General features: G+C 40.6%; 1 long non-coding RNA gene across 1 annotated transcript in view; it reads right to left on the bottom strand.

Moving 5' to 3' along the window:
- Positions 1-2,118: 2,118 nt before the first annotated feature.
- LOC122798806 overlaps positions 2,119-23,954 on the bottom strand; it is a 217,589-nt gene continuing 195,753 nt past the window's right edge. Inside the window, exon 2 of the long non-coding RNA XR_006364306.1 lies at positions 2,119-2,685. This is a non-coding gene — a long non-coding RNA (uncharacterized LOC122798806). The remainder of the gene's footprint in view (positions 2,686-23,954) is intronic.

The following is a 23,954-nucleotide window of genomic DNA, read 5'->3' as shown; positions in this document are numbered from 1 at the left end:
TGTTTATTATACACAAACACATCACAATGGATTTCTGGAACATAAAACCTAAACTTTCTGATTGAGTGCTACACACATACATGCTTCCACTCTGGCTGCTCACACAAAATGGCACTCTGCTTGCACACGCTCAGTACTTAGATGCATGTGCCAATGAATTACAGTGACTTTAAAGGTACAACACACATGCTTTGATCTACACCTACTGCATGGCTTTGGAATGTGTGAAAACCCACATGAACATAGGTAGGACATGCAAACTCTTCATAGAAGGCACCCGGTAGAGAATTGAACCACAAAACTTCTTGTTGTGGAGTGAAAATTTACCCACTGGGCAACTGCTCTGTTCTTACCTCAAAATATATAAAAAATGTAGTAACCAATATAGAATCCAAAATCCAATGGACAAAGATAAATCAGCTATAAATGTTTAGAAATACATCTTCTGTGGTAAATTCAAAAGGAAATAGTGTCAGTACTTTAATCATGTCATGAAACATCTATAAAATACACCTTAAGAAAGCAAACAGGGCTGAATAACTGTGGAGGAGGCACACAAGGTATATATTTCCATAATTATTTTTTAATTAAATGCTGTTGTGTTCTGAAGTATACCTTTAAAAATAACTTACATTTTTACTCAGCTGCATTGGTATAGAGAGATAAAGACATAATTAGGACCCCCATGAGTCAAGTTCAAATAGCATCCAGATGCCTGTTGGAGCTGGCAAAGAGCAGAGAGGAGTGCAGGTGGAGGGGGAAGGAGAGGAGTGAAGCACAGACAGGATTGCTGGTGAAGGAAGTGCAGAGGGAGGGAACAGGAGTGCAGGGGGTGGAGAGCAGTGCAAGAGGGAGAAAAAGGAATGCAGGGAGGACAGCAGTTCTAGTGAGGAAGAGGATTGCAGGGGTTGAGTCTGCTCACTTTTCTCAGGGTGAAGGCATGGAACATGTATCCAGGGGACACAAAATGAGGTCGTTTGGAATGTACAGTTATTTACCGTCTCTGGTGGATACCAGGGAAATGTATCAAGTTATTTACTGTCTTAGTCACCGGTAGGGTTGCCACCTTTCATTGTGGCTAAAACCATAGTAAGACCACACCCCTTGTATCGCATGTAACCACGCCCATTCCCCGCCCCTCTCCTGTCCATGTCCCGCCCACTTTGTGACATCACTATGACACTGGCAGACAGGAACGCCCTCTTTTTTTCGGTTCCTAATGCCTGCTTTCAGCCAGTTTTCTGTGCGTTTCTGTAAAAAAGCATAGCAGATCAACCAATTTAACAAACTATGATAGTCTGTTTCCTTTCTGAAACAGAATACCAGAATTTGCACAGTATTATCCAGACTACCAGAGAATTGATTTGATTTCCAGATAGCCCGGAAAAAAAATGAATAGGTGGCAACCCTAGTCACTGCGGTAATTTGCACTGTTATGTTCCTTGTGGAAATGCCAGTTTTGTCCAAAGTCCAGTGAACATCCTTCTGTAGAGTCCTCACTCAGCATATCTTTGGGTAGGTTAAAGACCTAACAATAAAAGCCCCTGAAGTTTGTGTTACGGATGGCTTCTCTTGGCAAGTCTTACCCTGGTGAAAGAGACAGATGGGTCAATAACCTCAGATGGAGCTGATGGACATTAAGCAGTGAAGGACAAAAAAACTTTATATACTCAGCATTATAAACAGTGGCTGCTATTACTGCATATGGAGCCTTTATCAAAGCAGTGAATGCAGCAGGAAACCTTATTTATTTAACATTTGTTTACTGAGAAAGTCCAACTTGGAACAGAGCCAATTATTAGTGGAGGCCCAGGGAGAAATGCTCCAGTTGCATGTCTTTGTAACATGGGATGGAACTGGAGCACCCAGAGGAAACCCACACGAATGCAGGAAGGACATGTAGATTTCGCACAGAAGTCACCCCAGACGAGAATTGAACTGGAGAAACTCTTGTGAGGTGACAATACAACCGCTGCACCACTGCACCGTCCATAGTAAAATCAGAATATTAATATCATGAACTAAGAGTCAATGAGCTGTTTTAGTGAATACCACTAATGCATATACCATAATAACAATGACCATTACAGAAATCATGCAAAACTCCAGTCAGACCAGTAATATGAAGGTATGTTTATTAGATATCACAAACATCCACATTATAACTGTCACTCATGGTGAATTCATTCCAACATATCTTAAGCTGTATTATAGCTGTAACCTTTCTTGAGTATTCATGTTATGATTTCATGTTAAAGGTTTAGTTTCACTTGAGTACAGATCAATAAAAATACAGAGTTACAGTCTCATGCTGAAGGTAACAATATATAATTTGCTTATAATGTTTGTAAAAGTTATGTAAGAAACAGTTAAACAAATGCACTCTAGAAAACATCTCTTCTATAATGCTACTGAAAACATACTAGTAAGCTAAAATCACAAATAATATATTAAGCAATATCTGACAGACTACCCTGACAACCAGATTCTTCCCAGACTGATAGGTAAAATGAAAGCAGAAAATATGTGATGATCAAAGTCCTCCACCATATAAATTTATATTGTAGAATGAACATTTGCAGTTCATGACTTTCCCAGAATGAAGATGCTTCTCTCATGAAAACCTTTTTTCATTTTAAGAAATATGCAGTTATTTTAAAGACAATCTTCAGTTCAAATATTAACCTATAACAATAAGATAAATGAAAATATTAGTATATAATAAACCACTAAGGCAGCAAAAATGTTAACATTTTACTTTCAGAGAATTGCAATATTAACTAATGCTATACAAACATGGAGGTAGAAGGTGTATCTGAAGAGCATTTGAGAAAATATTTTTAAATATTTGCTTAAGTTTGTCCAACTTCACTTCATCAGTGACCCACAGACTCCCCAGACTCTGGAATAGATTGCCCATACATGTCAAGAAGAGTGCCTCTTTGGCCCTCTTCAAAAGGAACCTTGATGACTGGATGGGAGAAAGGAAATTCACCCCGGGGATCACGTCAGTCACCCTGCTAGACAGGGGTCCAGGGAAGTAAATAGTGTGGGAAGAAATAGCCAGGGAATTGTTATGGCTAGGCTTGTATAGGTCCTAGGGCTGATAGCCTAGTACCAACCTATGAACCTATAAATTCCCCAGATTTCTAGAGATTATATATTTATAGGCAACAAACCCAAGTACAAGCTGAGGGGATAACAGGGTTCATGCTACGTCTTGTTCTAGAAATAATGTGCATCAATAAATGCTTACCTGTTCATCTGATAACTGCATAAGTGGAACAATGTTTACCTGCTCATCTGATAACTAGTTAAGTGGAAGCTACTCATCTGGTAACCAGTTAAGTGAAACCTATTCATCTGATAGCTAGTTAACTGGAACAATGTTTACTTATTCATCTGATAACAAGTTAAGTGGAACTTATCCATCTGATAACTAGTTAAGTGGAACCTAATCATCTGATAACTAATTAAGTGGAACCTATTCATCTGATAACTAGTTAAGTGGAACCTATTCATCTGATTACTTAAGTGGAACCTAATCATCTGATAACTAGTTAAGTGGAACCTAATCATCTGATAACTGGTTAAGTGGAACCTATTCATCTGACAACTAGTTAAGTGGAACCTATTCATCTGATAACTAGTTAAGGGATCAGTATGGAACTTACTTCAGCCATTACCTATGATAAACACTGCAGATACAAGGGATAAGGAGCAAAATGTCTGCAGCACAGACGTATACACAGTGACATGTAAATGCAAACAAGCATTTCTTTCATTTTGGCAAAAATTAGAAAACAAGTTTATACCTTACTGACTACTTCAGTCTTTTATATTTCATCCAAGAAAAAGTGGCAGCATATTTCTGCATGCAAGTTGTGAAATCTGTAATAAGCATAAGGTGAAATGGGTGTCAGTGAATAGCATACAGATAAGAAAGATTGTGCCACATTTTGGCAGTGCATATGGAAAATGCACGGCTACTAAAATGTTTTGTATATGGGAATTCAGAGGGAATGCCTGAAGGTAATGAATGGGTCTGTTTGTCTGTGGAACAGGAAGTACAAAATTAGCAGAATATTTCTTACTTTCTCAGGCATTATGCAATGACATAGGACTACAAAATGACTGCAGAGAAATAATAAAATATTGTAAGAAGTCACACAAAGAATGAATAAAATTCTGTAAGAAGTCTTCTCTTTCTGTGGTTAATGTCTCTCTCACACACACACACACACACACACACACACACACACACACACACACACACACACACACACACACATACACACACACACACACACACACACAAACCCACATATTGCTAGATACATTGCATGATCCTACCTCACTCTGTTCAGTATTACCCATAGTTAGTTCTGTTTTTTGTTGCTGGTTTTACTAGCTTAAGGATGTAAACCTTGGCCTTGCAGTATTATTTTGTGCATTTGCTGTTCATCATAATATTTGTGCTCTGTATAATGTTTTTATGTCTGCCTGCTTGCATGCATGATAGAGTTATTGAAATCTTGACTGCTTTCCGCACTGTATATTTGCCTATTCATCCTGCATGAATATTGCACTGTACTGATTGCTCCAGGTATTGAAAACTCATATAATAATTATGATTACCTGCTCTGCTCCTGATTAATGTAAATCATTTAATGCCACTCATTAAAATCTGAGTAGCTTGACAGGTAGCACGTTTTCTGTTGGAGTAGAGGGCTATGACTTTTAGTCCTACACCAGATAGTTGGATCCATTTTCCAATACTGATGCTACAGTGCAGCATGGGGGGGGGGGGGGCTGCTGCACTCTTTATTGTCCCAACCTTCTGTGCGGGGGAGGGAATTACACACTTTAGTGCACCGTCCTTCTATGGGGAGGGGTGTTGCACTCTTTAGTGTGTCATCCTTCTGTAGGGGGCATACATACATACATACAAATATGTCAAGCATGGATAGTAATGCCCTGCTAGCTTGCCAATGTACTAAAACACTTGTTCCCATAATAAGTGTCCAGGCTTTGCTTAAAAATATCTAAACTAGTACTTTCTTTAATGTACTTTGGTAGTCTCTTCCATGCATCAGCTACTCTGTCAGAGAACCAATTAGTACACTTGTCATGCCTATAGAATCTTCTACGTAGGTTATCTGATGATTGTCAAGTACTTTTTGATAACCCCAAACATTCCCAGAAGTAGGTGTCCCTAAATGCCCTATATACCTGAATTAGATCTCCTCTTAGATATCTGTAAGAGACAATGTACAAGTTCAGATATTTTAGTCTTTCATAATAACTTAAATTTTCACATCCATGGATGCCGTAGGTATATTTCTGCTGTGCTCCTTCCAGTTTACTCATGCTTGTTTTCTTATAGGGTTTCCATATTGTTATTCCATACTCAAGTTTCTGTCTCATGTAACTAACAAACAATCCCCTATATTCAGAAAACTCCATGCAGGAACAGTGTGATTCATGCACGGAGTGGTTCCATGTCCATGTGGCACAGCAGCGTGCCTTGCATATTCATGAAGGTGCGCTGCTGTGTAACCTACATGGACACAAAACATGAACGAGTGCAGGGGCATATCCCAGCAGTGTTCGCACAGTAAACATGCCCCCTGCACTCAGGAAGTGCCATATGGCACTTTGAAAACAAAAACAGTGTCCACGAACACTGTACGTAAACAATAATAGTGACCGTGGACACTGAATGTAAAGAAAACAAACAGGCACACCCTGCAAACAACAGGCCAGCACATAGAATGTCCAGCTAGGTATTCCAGTGTACACGCTGGCATACCAAATAAGTAAGCATGTTCCCAAGAAGAAACATGTTATAAAGTGCCCGCAGTTGTGGCCAGAGTCCCCCCAGTTATGATGTATTTGTCCAGTTGTCCTGCCCTAAGAGGCTGATAGCTATATACATGCTTCAAAGTAAATAAGAAACAAAACACTTTTTTTTCTGCTCCAAATAAAGTGTAAGCGTAGCTGAGCAAGTGTGTGTGTTGCACAGCTGTGTTCAGCATTGCTTAACCATCCCAAAGAGCTAAATAGAAATATACAACTAAAGTTCCCAAAGTGCAATAGCATAGTGGCTAGAGCTTCCACTTTGCTTGTAGTCAATCTCAGTTTGAGTCTGAATAAAGTCTTTTCCCTTTTATATGTGAAAGCAATACTAAAATATTTTATTTTGTATAATTAGGTAGTAAATAATATATATTTGTCAACCAGGGTTGTGCAGCAGGTCCAAAAGTGAGGTGTCAGTCTAGTAAACACATGAAACTCCCATATTTATTATTTATTTATTTTACATTTGTTGACCGGGCTAGTCCAACTGGATATATTTCCATTTTCAGTAGAGGCCCGGGGAGAAAAGCTCCAGCATAGCTCAAAATGAAATATCAAATTATAAAACACGTTAGAAAATAATAAAAACACATAAAATAGTAAGTATTTAGAATAAAGATGAAAGGTTTTTAAAAAGTACAATAATAAAAAGGTGAGTATAAAGTCATGTCAGTCACATAATCATATGATGTGAAAGGATACACTAGAGTTCATTGTAGTCAACTTAAATATTTGTGGTTATAAAAGTTTTACAATATCCAGATTTAGAATACAGAGAGGTATATAGATTGTGAATAGGTATCCATAGGCAGTAAGAAGATAAAGTAGGATAGGTAGTAGATTAATCAGGGTTCGTGCAGGGGCATAGCCAGAGAGATTTTAGGTGACGTTTGAGTTTTTGCTTAAAGAGTGACAGAGAAGGTAGTAGTGTTAAGTCGGTAGGTAGAAGGTTCCAGTGTTTCCCAACAGTATTGGAGAATAGGCTGTCACCTGACAAGTTATTGGACTTACTTATGCTAACACGTAGTTTGCTAGAGGAGCGTAGGGAATTTAGATTATTATAAGGAGTAATTAGGTTGGCAAGTATTGGAGTATGATTTGGTTTGTAAAATATTTTATGAGCAATGGTGAGTTGGGAATAAGTTATCATGTTAGGGAGTTCAAGCCAGTCTAGCTGGTTAAGGTTCAGACAGTGGTGTGTTGAAATGCATTTCCAGTGGCAAATCTGGCAATATTGTTGTAGGAATTAGACAGTTTGAGAAGATTATTTTTCTTTAGGTTAGTATAAATGGGAGAAGCATAGAGAAGAGTAGAGACTAAGTGAGAGTGGGCAATAGTGGTTCTAGCTATGGGAGTTAAGAAGGGTTTAATTCGATATAAGGAGCCCATTTTCTGTTCACTGTTTGAATGGTGTTATTTATATGGTTATCAAAGTTGAGGTTGTTGTCAATTGTAACTCCTAATAGTTTGGTAGTAGGATCAGGAACGATGAGGGTACCATTGTTAGACTTAATAGAGAAGTTTATGGGAGAGGACCTATTGGTAGGTGTGAAAAGTAGAAGCTTGGTTTTTGGCGTTTAAAAGGAGACAGCGTTTCAGGAACCAGTCTTCTACTGAGTTGAATACTTTCTGAGTTAGAAAGTATAGATCAGACGTGGTGTTGGCAGAACATATAAGTGTGGAATCATCGGCATATTGAATACAGGTGGCTTCAGGGACTGCTATATGAAGGTCGTTGATGAATAGTGAGAAAAGAGGAGGTCCTAAAATGGAGCCCTGGGGAACTCCAAGGGTGACTGGTAGGTGGGATGAAAGTTTGTTTTCCCAGAGAACTGCCTGCTGTCTATTGTTAAGGTAAGACTTGAACCATTGTATGGCTCGTGTGTCTAGAGCAAGAAGTTCAAGAGTATTTATAAGCAGTGGATGGTTAACCATATCAAAAGCCTTTGAAAGGTCGATGAAGAGAGCAGAGGAGAGGGTGTTATTATTACGATTCCTATATATGGAGTCAGTAAAGAGAGTAGAGCAGTGGTAGTGCTATGAAATGGCCTAAAGCCATGCTGGCATTTAGCCAGTATGTCATGTTTAGTAAGGTGTTCTAATAGCTGGTGGTGAATGCACTTTTCCATGATCTTTGCTAGAGGTGATAGCAGGGCTATTGGTCTATAATTAGAGTAATCATAGGATTTACCTCCTTTATGTAGGGGATGATGTGGGAGATTTTCCAGATGTCTGGAATACTTCCTTCATTAATGGTTCTGTTAAGTAGGATGGATATGGGGAAGGCCATAACTTTGGCTGCTTTTGTAAGTATTCAGAAGGCAATTGGTCGGCTGAAGGAGTGCAAGGTTTAAGTTTTAATAAGATTCTATAGATGAAAGTGGTTGAGATAGGCTGAAATGTAAATGTAGGTAATGATCCAGCTGAGGAAAATGGGATCCTTCTGTTATCAGTTGAAAGCTGACTAGCTAGGGATTGTATAGTTTCTGTAAAATAGGTGTTGAAGTTGTTGGCTATTTGAATTGGGGTATTATGATCAGCATCATGAGGGGCTGGTGTACTAGAGTGGCCAGGGTTAAGGAGCCTATTAATGTTAGTCCAAAATTTTTGAGGATTATTCTGGTGTGTTTGTTGTAGCTTACAGTAGTAGTTCTTTTTGTCGGAGAGTATGGCTTTTTTAGTGATGTTTCTTAGCTCTCTAAAAGTTTGTTGTTCAGGGGAAGTTCTGTTAGTTCTCCATGTAGACCAAGCTTTATTTCTAAGTAGAATTTTTTGTCGCGTCTCTTTTGTAAGCCAGGGGGCTGGTTTGGATTTTATTCTAATAGATCGTTTAGGTGCATGCACATCTAGGATTGCAAGGAATTTGGAGTTAAAATATTTGACAGCCTCCTCTAGTGGGAGTATTTTTAGAGGTTTCCAGTCACATGCTTTGAGTTCATTTTGGAATAGTACAGGGTCAAACTGTTTATTAGTTCGTGAAATCCTGTAGGTAGGGGTGTTGAAAATGTCATTTCTTTGTCTTATAATATAAGTTAGAGTATGATCGCTTAGATCATCTGGTAAAGTTCCTACATTATAAGTATGGGGTTGTTTATTTATAAGTATCCAGTCTAAGGTGGTCTCTTTTTTAGTTGGTTTGTTGATTCTGGTAGTTGAGTTGATAGTTTGAGTAAAGCCATGGAGATTAATATGTGTGAGGGTTATTAGTGTTGAAGGTTTTCCAGTCTGTGTTAAAATCACCTAGAATTATAGTTTCTTGTGGGTAAGTTGAGGATACCCAGCTAAGAATATCTTCTATTATAGTGTTGTTATTACCAGGCGGTAGGTAGATACAAATCACATAGAGGGATTTGTTAGGATTGATTTGAAGTTTGGAGATGAGGACTTCAGCCTTGCTAACCATAGGTGGGCTATCATTTATAGAGGAGATCTGTAGGCCACTTTTATAGAGAAGTGCTACTCCCCCACCCTTACGTTTAGTTCGGTCTTGTCTCAATATATTGTAGCCAGGGGGGATAATTTCATTATCCTTAGTTCCAGGTTTTAACCATGTTTCTGTTAGGCAGAAAATGTCAAAAGAGTGAATATGAAGGAGAGCATGAAGGTGTGCAATTTTGTTATTGATACTGGATATTGAGATGTGCTATAAGTAGAGAGTTGGAGATTTTGGTTAAGGTTGGCAGGTTAGGGAAGTCATGCAGTGAATATTTCCTATAGATGCATTGGTTGGGCCAGGATTAGGATGTATGTCCCCATCCTTTAAGGTAGGGCTTTGTGTTTTAGATATTGGGTTATGTGAGTAGTTAATTAGAAGTTTCCATTTTTTATTAATAGGTTGTTATACTTAATGTGTGCATATCGATGGTATTGAGGTGATGTATAGCAGGGAGTAAAGATTATGTTAATATGTGTAAGTGAGTGAGAAATATCAAGAGTGGTTGTTTGTTTTGGAGGGAGATTGTTGAGGGTGAGATTGGAGTTTTCAAAATAGGTTAGGAGATAGGCTGAGGTCAGGACAGGTAAATATATGGATAAGATTATTAAGTAGGTTAAGATAACTTTTCCAGTAGTATACATATTGTAATATCAAAGTATACTGATATAAATATTTATATATATATATATATATATATATATATATATATATATATATATATACACGATTACAAATGCAAAGGAAGAGGAGAGAGATAAGATAAAAAGGACTAGTGGGAAAAACTGAGACTTAGGTAGAGGGAGGGGTAGTAAAAAATGGGAAGCAGTACTATAAGTAGAGATAGTAAAGAGGAGGGTGTGGTAGGTGAAGATAATTGTTTGGAGTGATTAATTGGTTAGAGGAGTGAGGGGGTGTGGTGTAGGTAGTGAGGGGGTGTGGTATAAGAATAGGAGCACTGGGGGTGGGTGGGAATTGGGGGTAGGGTAGGGGAGCGGAGTGAGCCCGAAGGGCGAACGGAGCGGGTGCAGACACAGACAGGTTTAGAGGGAGAACAATCAGTGAAGAGGGAGGTAAATCTAAGGTTAAGTAAGGTACCTAGGGGTTAAATCTAAGGTAAGGTTAAGTAAACTGTACTAGATTTGTGCTAGATTTAGGTAAGGTACCTGGGGGTTGAGAGATTAAGTTAGCAGAGTGGAAAAAGAGCTGGCTAAGAGCTGATAGAGCGACAAAGAGATAGGTTCAGGAGTAGCAGAGGTAAGATGAGAGCAGAAAGGGTTTCAAGGCTATTATCTGGGAGCAAGGTAGTGAAAGAAAAAGGGTAAAATGCCTTTCAGGAAAGGTAGGTAGGATCTACCATAAGGGTATTAGAGAGACTAGATAGAATGGTTAAAGCAGGTAAGGTAAGGTAAGCAGGTAAGGAAAGTACAATTTACTTAAAGGGGTTTAGAGAGACTGGGGGAGGTAGGGGTAAGACAAAAGATAAGTAATTTACAAGCAGGGGGAGAGTAATAGGTGAGAGGTTAACAAAGGTAAATGGGAGCGAAGTATAGAGACAAAGTAGGAGGAGAGATTATTACAGGCAGGGGGTATATAATAGAGACTGTGGCTGCTGATAGTCCTGCAGGGAACGCTTACTTAAATAACTACAGGATTATATTACAGTTTAAGTCACATAGGAATATATGTACATACTTTCAAAAGACAAGTTCCTGTATCTCAAGGCAGAGTACTATGGGGAAGACAAGTCTTTATGTCTAGTTCAGTCCTGTTTCAGGAGTAGGTAGTTCAGGTATCAGTGTTCAGGGTTGACTCTGGGCTTCCAGTATTAAGCAGGATATTGAAGCTGGGGGATGTATACAGGCAGAAGGGTTGCTTGTTTCAAAAGACAAGTTCCTGTATCTCAAGGCAGAGTACTATGGGGAAGACAAGTCTTTATGTCTAGTTCAGTCCTGTTTCAGGAGTAGGTAGTTCAGGTATCAGTGTTCAGGGTTGACTCTGGGCTTCCAGTATTAAGCAGGATATTGAAGCTGGGGATGTATACAGGCAGAAGGGTTGCTTGTTTCAAAAGACAAGTTCCTGTATCTCAAGGCAGAGTACTATGGGGAAGACAAGTCTTTATGTCTAGTTCAGTCCTGTTTCAGGAGTAGGTAGTTCAGGTATCAGTGTTCAGGGTTGACTCTGGGCTTCCAGTATTAGGCAGGATATTGAAGCTGGGGGATGTATACAGGCAGAAGGGTTGCTTGTTTCAAAAGACAAGTTCCTGTATCTCAAGGCAGAGTACTATGGGGAAGACAAGTCTTTATGTCTAGTTCAGTCCTGTTTCAGGAGTAGGTAGTTCAGGTATCAGTGTTCAGGGTTGACTCTGGGCTTCCAGTATTAAGCAGGATATTGAAGCTGGGGGATGTATACAGGCAGAAGGGTTGCTTGCGCAAACGCTACCAGCAGGGGAAAAACGCAGCAGCCAGGAGTGTCCTATACAGTACAGTCACACAAGAGAATAATGTAATGAAAGCACATAGGGGATGTCATGGAAGGTAAACATACATAGCATAATGTCAGTGATGATGAATCAACCCCACAATCCTTATAGTCTATAAAATGAAAGCTGAACAATGCTAAGTTGTGCTCAGCTATGCTTAGGTGGTGTACGCATTGCTTAAATATAAATGCTAAGCAATAATTAGTATAGCTAACTGGATTTGCACACTGGTAAGCAGTGCTTAGCACCTACCCCTTTAAGCAGTGCTCATCTTAGCTGAGCATATTTGTGCATTGCTTAGCTTAGCTCAGCATATTTAAAATCATCCAATTACAGCAAAGGGCAGGAATTCAGCCCTATTTAAAGCTCGCAAGTGGGAATACAGCCATAACCAGTTGTAGCTAATCACTGCATGCACTATTGCTCAATTTCTGAGTGACTTGGTTGGCTACTATCAACTGCAATAGAAGATGAAATTAAGTGCAAACTTGCAGTACTGTATTTTATTTTTTCTGTTAAGTGCAAACTTGCAGTTTTAAAAGTACTGTATTTTATTTTTCTATTACCTGATTGTTTCAGTGAATGGTGTGCTATGTGTCTCTCTGCAGTAAGGGGGTTGTCTCACTTCTTTGGTATATGATATTATTAGCCTTGAGGGTTTCCTCTGTACTTTAAGTACTAGCCACAATGCCAAGAATTCATTTATGCTCAATTTCTGAGTGACTTGACTGGCTACTATTACCTGCATTAGAAGCTGAAGTTAAGAGCAAACTTGCAGTACTGTATTTTATTTTTCTGTTAAGTGCAAACTTGCAGTTTTAAAAGTACTGTATTTTATTTTTCTGTTACCTAATTGTTTTCAGTGAATAGTGTGCTGTGTGTCTCTCTCTGCAGTTAGTTTCTGAACTACCCTCCCTGTTCTTGGTTTGGTGTTAATGTTGGTAGCTCTGGATTTGCCCGCCCTTCCTGAAAATCAGTATTTGAACACTCCTCCTGGGTCCATCTCATTTGCTCACTTAACAGAGTACAGTGAAATCATATTCCGAGTCTAGTGTTCACTCTACTTCATACATAGAGAAGATTTGAGAAGGCCAACCCACTTAGGTTCATCATTCCTCCCTCCTTGCACTTTACTAACAAAAAAAAATTGCACTTTATTCACCTGCTTTTACTGTATTTGTGTTTCTTCCTACTTTATTTTGTTTTTGTCTCTTCTTACAAGTACTCAATTGTACTTATTCTGCTGCATTTATTACTGCTTGGTAGTAGCCTGATTAAATTGTAACTGTTATTCCAAGCCTTTTGGTTTAAGCACTTGGGCTTCAGACCAGTTGTTTTACATTAAGAAGGTTTGTGGTCTGCAATGTTGTGGAAGGACAGGTAGCTTACATCCTTCTAAGCTGGGAATTTCTGATTGAAGGCTCAGTGTCTGTTATTCTAAAAGTGTATTAGTTCTGGTTTAAGCACTTGGGCTTCAGGACAGTTATTTTATATTAAGGTTTGTGGTCTGCACTCTTGTGGGAGGAGAGGGTAGATTCTGTCCTTCTGAGCTGGGAATTTCTGGTTAAAAGCTTATTGTGCCTGCTTATTTGAACTGTTTCTTTCTAAAATTGTTTTGCCTTGTTGCTGTAGCATAGACCAGATTCAGACCTGCTTAATCTAGCTTTGTTTGTATAACTTGAGCACTGATTCAGGCAGTCTTTTTTTGGAGAAGGTTCCCCTGCACCCCAGTGGCAGGAGTGTGCAGTTAGAACTTGTCTGATCGAAGACTGCTGGTACGGGGCTCAGCATTTAGCTTTTTACTGGTTAATTTGCTTAAATCAGTTTGCTCATTTGCTACTGTTATAAAAACTATATATATATATATATATATATATATATATACACATATATATATATATATATATATATATATATATATATACTCTTTATGCATCGCCGCCCAGCTAGGGTTGAACTATTCCTGGCGCCATAAAGTCTGCTCTTCAAACTTTCCCTTAGAACTAGCCACTTTTTCTTTTAGTTTTAGCACTCAAATCTGTTTTTTTGAGGTTAGCACTTGTTCAGAACTCATTGTAAGCACTAAATAAGCTACAAATTAGCACAGCACTCAACTTTCCTCACTCATCTAGAAGAACACAGATTTTAGTACTTAATAAATAAGCACCCATCCAAGCATGTCTAAGGGTCAGCTCCTGGTGTTTTCTCCTGTCTATCTGATGAATCTGGACATCTTGGGGCAATGCACCAATTGTCTCATGTACACCGACAACCCTCTCCTCCTACCACCCAACACCACAACCTGTGAGAGATGCACTTATATAGCCAAACTGGAAACAAAGCTCTCTTCACCCAAGACGGGACTAGACAGTCAAGAGGAGAAGGTAAACACTTGCATCACACCACACTCATCAAATAGTCCCTCAAAACCTACACCACCAAAAACACACACAGAAACACAAAACACACATCTGCATTCACAGAGACTCTCGATAAAAATCTGCCCAAGCAACAGAGACCTCGAAAGCAGAAATGCAAGCAACCTCCACCCCCAACACAACAAATGACACATAGCCCACAAACTCAGTGTGCCACTCAACCACAGCCCATAAGGCATAACAACGTACCCAACACTCTAGTCATAGGTGACTCTATAGTCAGGCACACTGATGTTCCACTCAACAGGCTAAACAAAGAGAAAGTTACTGCCAGCTGCCTGGATCCACCACATAATGCACGCACTCAGGCCACTCCACATAAAATACAAATATGACTCTGTCATTGTCCATGTTGGAGTGAATGACCTGAAAAGTACCTCCCTGGACTACATGAAAAGACATGTGGAGGAGCTCTCCAACCTTGTAGCCCAGGCAGGTATGACCTAGCCCTGAGTAGCATCCTGCCATCACCCAGAATGATACCACAGTCGTCTTCTTCTTCTTTCAGCTTTTTCCCGGTTAGGGGTCGCCACAGCGGATCAATTGTCTGCTCATGATTGGCAGTGGAGTTTTTATGGTGTTGAGTTGCCAGCCCGGCACCCAACCTTCCACAGAAGGCACACACATGCACACTCACACCTAGGGCCAATTTAGAGTGTCCAATCCACCTACAGCATGTCTTTGAGATGTGGGAGGAAACAGGAGCACCCAGAGGAAACCCATGTGACAGCAGGGAGGACATGCAGACTCCATACAGAAGGCACCCCAGCTGAGAATCGAACCGGAGAACCTCTTGCTGTGAGGCGGCAACGCTAACCGCTGCACCACCGCGGCCGCCCCAGAATGATACCACAGTACAAGGACAAAATGATTGACTTCAACAATTGGTTAAGCTTTTGTTGTCATTCTATGGGTATTCTGTATCTGTCAGCCTAGGATGACATGTTTGACAGACCACGATGCTTTGCCAGAGATGGCCTTAACCTGTTTGTTGCCTTTGGGATTAGGATACTGGCTAAGGCTCTTGCCACCCCTATAGTGTCTTTTTTAGGCATGGTTCAAATGACAAATTCACCACCATAACAGATACAAGCAAGCAAAATCTGAGGGTAATGCTACTCAATGCTAGAAGTCTAAACCTCAAAATGCACTCACTCGAGGCACTCCTTAAAATGGAGAACATCGACATTTGTGCAGTGACAGAGACCTGGTTCAAGGCCCCAGAGAGCACTCCTGCATTACCAGGCTATAATTCATTCCATACCTTTCGGCCACCTAATCTGGACCGAAACACTAAAGGTGGAGGCGTGTCCATATTCATTAAGGATATCCACACCTCCAGGCTAGATGCTCAGCATAATGCATCCAAGATTATCCAAGTGCAACTAACTCTGGGCAAGACCGCAATCCAAATTGTAGCTTGCTACAGATCACCTACCAGGCCCCAGGATTCCCACTCCTTATTTCTTGATACACTGAAAAATATTAGGGTACAACCAAACACACTAATAATGGCTGAATTCAACTACTCCACCATTAACTGGGAAAACTACTCATGTACCAACTCTTTTGCTCAATGTTTTCTGGAATTCATAAATTTGAATGCCTTGGATCAACTTATCCACACCCCCACCAGGGGCAGCAGTATCCTAGACCTGGTCATTACCAACATGGGTGACTGGTGTTCCACACCAGAGATCAATTCCTCATTGGTCAGATCCAACCACAAGCTAATCACTCTAGACATCCACATCCCACCCCCACCCCCATTAGGGAAACCAACTGTAAAAAATTTCTCCAAAGCCAACTTCACGCTTCTTAAGACAGAAGTGGCAAACTTCATGACACCCTTGCAGATGGACAATATAGGTACAACTACTGAATCCTACACAAATGCACTTCATAAGCACTTACACAAGTGCATGGATCGTGCTATCCCTAACAGAACCAAGCACTTACACGAGTGCATGGATCGTGCTATCCCTAACAGAACCAAGATGCTATCCTCCAAAAAAAGGAAGCCAATCTGGGGGTCCCCTGCCATAAACAAACATTACAACAGAAGAAAGAAGCTGTTGCAAAAAAGAGTAAATTCCCATGATTGGAGGAACTCCCTGATCAGCCTCAGTAAGAAGCTGAGATCCCTCATAAAATCCTCCAAAGCTAGTTACAAAAACAAAATCGTCACTGATTCTCAAGACAACCACAATGCATTCTATAGCTATGTCAAGAATCTCAATGGCAACACTCAGATTTGCTCTGAGTTACAGCATAATGGCACTAAATATACAGAACCAACTGATATTGCCAACATCCTGGCAGATACGTTTAGTGATAACTTTACCCCCCTTTCACCCCCAAAAAGGCCCATCTCTATGCCGGAAGAATGCAAAGTTCCTGTAATCATGGCTGCACAGGTAAAAAGCACACTCTCCAAAGCCAAGAACACAGCATCCATGGGACCTGACAACATCCCAGGCTGTGTTCTACATGAACTACAGAATGAACTGGCACCCCACCTAAGTACCATGTTCAGTCATAGCCTCACCTCAGCCTTTGTGCTCAATGAATGGCACACAGCAACGGTTATCCCACTCCACAAAGGGGGAGCCACCACGGACCCTGGGAACTACCACCCCATTAGTCTGATGAGCCTGGTCTGCAAGGCCATGGAACATATCATCATGGAACTTATAAACAAAGACATTGATAATCTCTCTGGACCCCACCCAGTTTGGTTTGTAAAAGGCAGATCATGTCTCTTAAACCTGATAGACGTCTAGATCTCACCAAGGCTTTCAACCCCATCCTCCATTCTGGAATTATAAACTCAGTAAACTAGGTATAAAAAGCATGTGGTTCAGAGAGATTGGGATTTCTTTAAGTGTAGCATGTCCAACAGATCATGGTTTGACATAGCTTTGTATGTTAGGCAGAGACCGTCTCTGAGTAGGCGATATGTGACGGAGTAGAGCTGGAGTTGTTTGAGACAGTATGGCATCTGTTTGAGGCCAGTAATCCTCTTAGTGAGGTATTTCTGTGGCCTTTCCAACTGTTTTAGGTGTCTTTTGAGATACATGCCAAACGGGGCATTGAACTCTATAATAGGTCTGATGAGAGATGAGTAGAGAGGAACAATGACCTCCTTTTTTCTAGAGGAGAACCCTTTTGTGATATGGTGTGCCACGTAGAAGGATTTTCTGACTACTGTGCCGATGTGGTTATCAAAGGAGAGACTACTGTCCACCTGTGTCTCAAGGTCTCATCACAATTTCAGTGTTTAGAGAGCTGCCTATGTGGTAGTTCATGGGTACCGAGTTTTTCCCAAAGGGGATGACAATGCACTTCTTGGCATTGAGCTTGAGGCCATGACTTTGACACCAAGCATCTGTCTCTGTGAGGCCCTTTTGTAGAATGTCTACATCATTAGGTGATTCTATTATGGCTCCCAGTTTGCAGTCATCTGCGAACTTTGTTAGCCAAAAACCTTGTGTGTTGGCCTGCACTTCAGAGAAGTACATGCCGAACAGGAGAGGACCCAGGACCAAACCCTGTGGTACTCCACTCTTCACTGGTCTGAAGTCAGACTTGGAGTAGGCTACTTTTACTGTGTGGGTTCTGTCAGTGAGTCAGTTGGCCCCCATCTTGTGACATAGGGATTTATGCCCAGTTTAGTGAGTTTATCTATAATTCCAGAGTGGGGGATAGTATCAAAAGCCTTGGCGAGGTCAAGATAGGCTGTGTGCACTACCTTGCCCTCATCTGCAGCTCTAGTGACTGCTTCAAAGAAGTCAATCAGGTTTAGTAGACATGATCTACCTTTTACAAACCCAAACTGAGTGGGATCCAGGGCTTGGAGATTACCTATGTCTTTGTTTATAAGCTCCAAGATGATACGTTCCATGGCCTTGCAGACTAGGCTCGTCAGGCTAATGGGGTGGTAGTTTCCAGGGTCATGTGATGTAGAATTGCAAATGAAATTTGGCAACTGGAACAGTATCTGCAAAATGATTGACCTGTGCAATGTTCTGATCACTTTCTGGAATGGAATCAGAATTTTGAACACATTCTGGTATTGGAAAAGTGTCTGATTCACTCTTAGATTTGAAGTCTGCATCACAGAAACAATGTTGTGATGGTGATGATGATGGTGATTCAAATACAGGAAGATGTCTACAATTCCTCCTATATTCTACACCTTTTGAGTCTACCAGGTAAGATCTTGGTTCTGCACAGATGCCTGTAATCTGTCCTATTCGATCAAAACCTTTTGTTGTCTGGATTCTTACCATCTCTCCTTCCCTCAATGGATGAAGTAATCTGTTTGATTGGTCATAACCAGATTTCTGGATATTACACTTCTTAAACAACTGAGTCTAGATGCTTTTATTGTTCTTACGTTTCGGCTTCAATAAACTGGAATTAATGGGTAGCGTAGTCTAGTTTGCCTGGAAAGTAGTCTTTGAGCAGGTGACCCAAGAATACCATCACAGGGTACATTTCTGAGATTAAGTAAATTCAAGATCACATCTGCATTGTCAATCTTTGACCTTTCAAGTAATTGTTTTACACTCTGTACTGCACATTTAGCTAGACCTTTGGACTGAGGATATTCAGGACTACTGGTGACATGTACAAGGTCCCATTCTTTTGCAAATTTCTGAAACAACTGGCTAATAAATTGAGTACCATTGTCAGAAAGAACTTTGTGTGGGCTACCATGAACTGAGAAATGATGTTTCAACTTGGTAATAACAGCAGTGGAAGTTAGGTTAGGTAGTAGCTCACTCTCAAACCAATTCAAATAAGAGTCTGCCAAAAGCAAATAGTGTTGATTGTTCCACTCAAAGATATCAGTTGCAGTGACTGACCAAGGCAGTTCAGGAACTGGACTTAGCTGAAGTTGTTCTCTTTGCAAATGCGGTCTAGTACTATTGCATATTGAATAAGAAGAAAGTACTTTATTAATGCCTTTTGGCAATGAAGGCCAAAATACTAATTCCCTGGCTCTTCTCTTAGTGGATGTGGATTTTGGGTGACCACAATGCAAAATCTGGATATACTCTTGCTGTAAGGAAGCAGAACAACAATTTTAGGACCTTCAAAAATAATGCTATCTTCCATCAACAATTAATCGCTGTAAGGAAAGTAGGTTTGCACTTCAGGTAGTACGCTAGATTGCTTTGATGACCATCCAACATTAATGTAGTGATTCAGCTTTTTGTAAAATTGGATCAGTCTTTGTGTGATCTCTTAACTATCAAGCCTAGTGGTAGAAAAAGTATGCACTGCTATCACGTCAAAGTCAAAATTCTCTCCATCAAGCTATTCTGTGGTATTTCTGGGTGATCTGTATCAGGTATCAGCCAGATAAAGCAATTTGCCTTTTGTGTAGACCATTTTGAAATTGTACTTTTGCAGTTTGAGCATCATTCTCTGTAATCTTATTGGATCGAAATGCATAGGCATCTTTAAAATAGTAATTAGAGTTTGGTGGTCAGTTTCAATCTGAATAGCTTGACCATAAATATAATGAAACTTTGAACATGCAAATACTATCACCAAAAGCTCTCAATTTGAGCATACTACATCTCAGTTTGGGTAAGTGTTCTGGATGCATAGGCTACTTGTCTACCCTCTTGAAGTATGACTGCACCAAGACCACATTTTGAAGCATCACAGGAAAGAGTAACTGGATTGTTCACGTCCTAGTATCTTAATGTAGGTGGGGGTGGCAATTTTCTCCTTAAGGTGTACAAATGCCTTATGTTGCTGTTCCAACCATGACCATGCAACATTTTTGCATGTTAGCTCTCTTAAAGGTGCTGTCAACCCACTGAAGTCTGGTTAAAACTTGCCTAAATAGTTGACCATGCCTAGAAAACATTGTAGAGATTGTACATTATCTGGTGCTGTCATTTCAAGAATAGTGGTTTGCTTGGTTGGGCCTGGTCTCAAGTCTGTACTTGTTAACAAATGACCAATGTAGGTAACTTCTGGAAGTCTGAATTTACACTTCAGAGAACAGAGCTTCAAGTTTATTTCATGGGCTATGTCTAGAACTTTCTTTAGGTTTCTGTCATGCTCTGCTTCACCATTGCCTCCAACCAATAAATCATGTATTATTATGGCAAAAGGCCAACCTGAAAAAATTTGCTCCATTGCACACTGAAACACTTATTTGCAGAATGTATTCCAAATGGCATCCTTAGGAATCTGTATCTGCCAAGTGGAGTAGCAAAAGTAGTTAGAAATTAAGATTTGCGATCCAGCATCACTTGCCAAAATGAACTCTTTGCATCCAAGACAGAGAAAACAGTGACATTCGGTATTAGAGCTGAAACTTTTTTGAATGTGCGTATTGGATAATGCAGTCTCTTCAATGCTTTGTTCAGATCTCATGGGTCAATACATATTCTAATTTCGTCTAAGCCTTTTTTGAATGCTGCTACCATAGACAATACTCATTCAGCTGGTTCTGTGACTGGACAAATCACACTTGATGCACTATTTTATCCAACTGAGCTGTAACTTTATCCTGCATAGCTATTGAAAATATCAGCATATTCTGAGAAAACAGTGTCTGAAATTTTAGAATCCAGAAATGCACTTACATGATGAACTTCTTTAGCAAAGAACTTCTTTAGCAAAGAGTAAAATCCCAAGAAGGAAAGACATCCCTGATCAGTATCAGCAAGAAACTACAATCCCTCATTAAGTTATCCAAGGCTAGTTTCGAAAGAAAAATTGCCAATAACTCCAAAGATAACCACAAAGCGTTCTTTAGCTATGTCAAGAACTTAAGTGGAAACTCTCAGATCTGCTCGGAGTTAGTGCAGAATGGCACAAAATACACTGAATCGACTGACATTGCCAACATTCTGGCAGACAGGTTTAGTGCAAACTTCACCCCCCCCTCACCCCCTAAAGGGCCCATAACCATACCAGAAGAATGTAGGGCCCCATCAATCACCAACACACAGGTTAAAACAGCCCTATCCAAAGCCAAAAACACAGCTTCAATGGGACCAGATGGTGTCCCAGGCTTGTCTTACAAGAGCCCTCACCTAAACACACTGTGCAAACTCAGCCTGTCTACAGGCTACGTACCCACAGAGTGGTGCACAGCAACATTTATCCACAAAGGTGGAGCCACAATGGACCCCAGGAACTATCGCCCTATAAGCCTGATTAGCCTGGTCTGCAAGGCTATGGAACGCGTCATCATGAAACTCATTAGCAGAGACATTGGAAATCTCCAAACCTTGGACCCTACCCAGTTTGGCTTTGTTAAGGGCAGAGCATGCCCCCTAAACCTGGTGGACTTCTTTGAGATGGTTATCAAGGCATTAGATGAGGGAAAGGAGGTCCACACAGCCTACCTAGACCTTGCAAAGGCTTTTGACACCATTTCCCATTCTAGTAGTATAGACAAGCTCACCAGCTTGAACATAAACCCCTACGTCATGAGATGGGTTGCCAACTGGCTCATGGATAGAACCCACATGGTGAGAGTTGCACACTCTACATCCGACTCTAAACTGGTTACAAGTGGCGTCCCCCAGAGCTCAGTCCTAGGACCCCTCCTGTTCGGTATATACTTCTCAGAGGTACAGGCAAGCATAGGAGGACTATGGCTGACCAAGTTCGCAGACGACTGGAAACTAGGGGCCATAATTGATTCTCCAGCTGATACAGACACCCTCCAGATGGGTCTCACTGACACGGATACCTGGTGTCAAAATCATGGCCTCAAGCTAAATGCCAAAAAGTGCACAATCATCCCCTTTGGAAAAAACAAAGTACCCGTGAACTACCACATAGGTGGTAGTCCCCTAAATACAGAAAATGTAATAAGGGATCTGGGGACCCAAGTAGATAGTAATCTCTCCTTTGATAATCATATTGCCAAGGTGGTTAGAAAATCCTTCTATGTGGCCTACCTAATCACAAAAGGGTTCGCATCTAGAACAAAAGCGGTTACTGTGCCTCTCTACTCATCACTCATTAGACCCATCATAGAATACAATGCCCCATTTGGGATGTACCTTACAAGACACCTGCAACAGCTGGAAAGACCACAAAAGTACCTCACCAAGAGGATTACTGGCCTCAAACAGATGCTCTATGCAGCCCGACTCAAGAAACTCCAGCTGTACTCAGTTGCATACTGCTTACTCAGAGGTGATCTCTGCCTGACATACAAGGCCATGTCCAACCAAGAATTGATGGACATGCTCCACCTAAAAAAAAAAAAAAACAAATCCCGGAGAGCCACACGCTCTAGAGATATAAACCTCACCAAAATGATAAATAGGACATGCTGGAGGGAGAAATTCCTATCCCAGAGACTCCCCATGCTTTGGAACAGGATTCCAATATACATCAGGCAGAGCCCCTCCCTAACACTCTTCAAGAGGAACCTTGACAGGTGGATGGGAAACAGAAAATTTACCCCGGGGATCACTGCAGTGGCTCTGCTGGACTGTGGTGCAGGGAACCAATGGCTCTGCTGGACAGAGGCACAGGGAACGAATCTAAGGGCGTGACGAAGCCAACACATTCTGGCTAGGCTTATAAATGCCCTTGGGCAGATAGCCTAGTACTTACCTATGAACCTAAAAGAAAGCAGATTCATTCTCAGACTATCTTTGAGACCCAGCAAAGACTGCACTGGCATCCTAACTATGTAGAATAACAAATTGTAACAGCTCTCAGCCAAATAACATGAAAAGTATCACTGAACCTTCGATTTGAATTTTTTCACCTCCGTAAGTAACAAGTCTCGCAGTACTCGCTATATTGACTTGTTCATTAGTTCTCACTTTAGCAAAAGTGTCTGCTGATATAAAATTACATTTTGAACTTGTGTCTTCCTTAAACTCTGTGGATTTTCCATTAATCACCGACACACAGCCTACTGCTTCGACACTAGTTGATCAGCTTGCTTTTTTGCGTGACCTTTCTTTACAACTGTGTGAGGCTTACTTCATTTGCAAAACTTTTGAAAATGGTTCCATTTTTTACACTTATGACACTGCTGACCAAATGCTAAGCAATCTTCTCTTTTAAACTCATGATTTGTGCCACAATTGCGACAGTTAACAATAATATTAATGTAATAAAGTTAGATTTGGGTTTTGCTGATTCATGCTTGTACTGCACTGAGCTGGAACTTGTTCCTTTTTTAGAATTTGTTGGAAAGCTGCGCGTCTTCCTTTGAAACCCTGTAGCTGCCGTGTGATTGGGCCTGCTTTTGCTTGCCATGCATTACATGATGTCTACATTTGCTCTATAGCCAACTGAAACCATGCTCTTGTCACTCGTGAGCATACTTGTGTGTTTTTCTGTCACTTCTTGGATTTGACAAATCTCTATGGCTTTGCTTAATGTTAAATCACCGCCACAAAGTAAAATCTTTCTAACAGCAGCACTGTTAATATCACACACAAGCCTGTCCTTTAACAGCTCATCTTTTAAGTCACCAAACTGACACGTTTTAGCTCTGTTTCTTAGGTCAGTTATATAAGCTGAAAATGTTTCCCCTGGTTTCTCATCTCTCATATAAAACAAATGCCTCTCTACTGTAGTATTTGCCTGGGGGTTACACATTTCTCTTAACTTGTGCTTCAAACACTCGGGTCTTCCCTTGATTCAGCTTGTACAGCAATATAACAGTTTTCACTTTCTCCCTCATATAGCAGGTGCATACTTAAATGAACGCTCTCTTTCTATGGCATCT

Source organism: Protopterus annectens, chromosome 3.part1, assembly GCF_019279795.1.
Source record: "Protopterus annectens isolate FY-2018-M chromosome 3.part1, PAN1.0, whole genome shotgun sequence".
NCBI classification, from domain to species: Eukaryota; Metazoa; Chordata; order Ceratodontiformes; family Protopteridae; genus Protopterus; species Protopterus annectens.
This window is presented reverse-complemented; position numbering and strand designations above follow the sequence as displayed.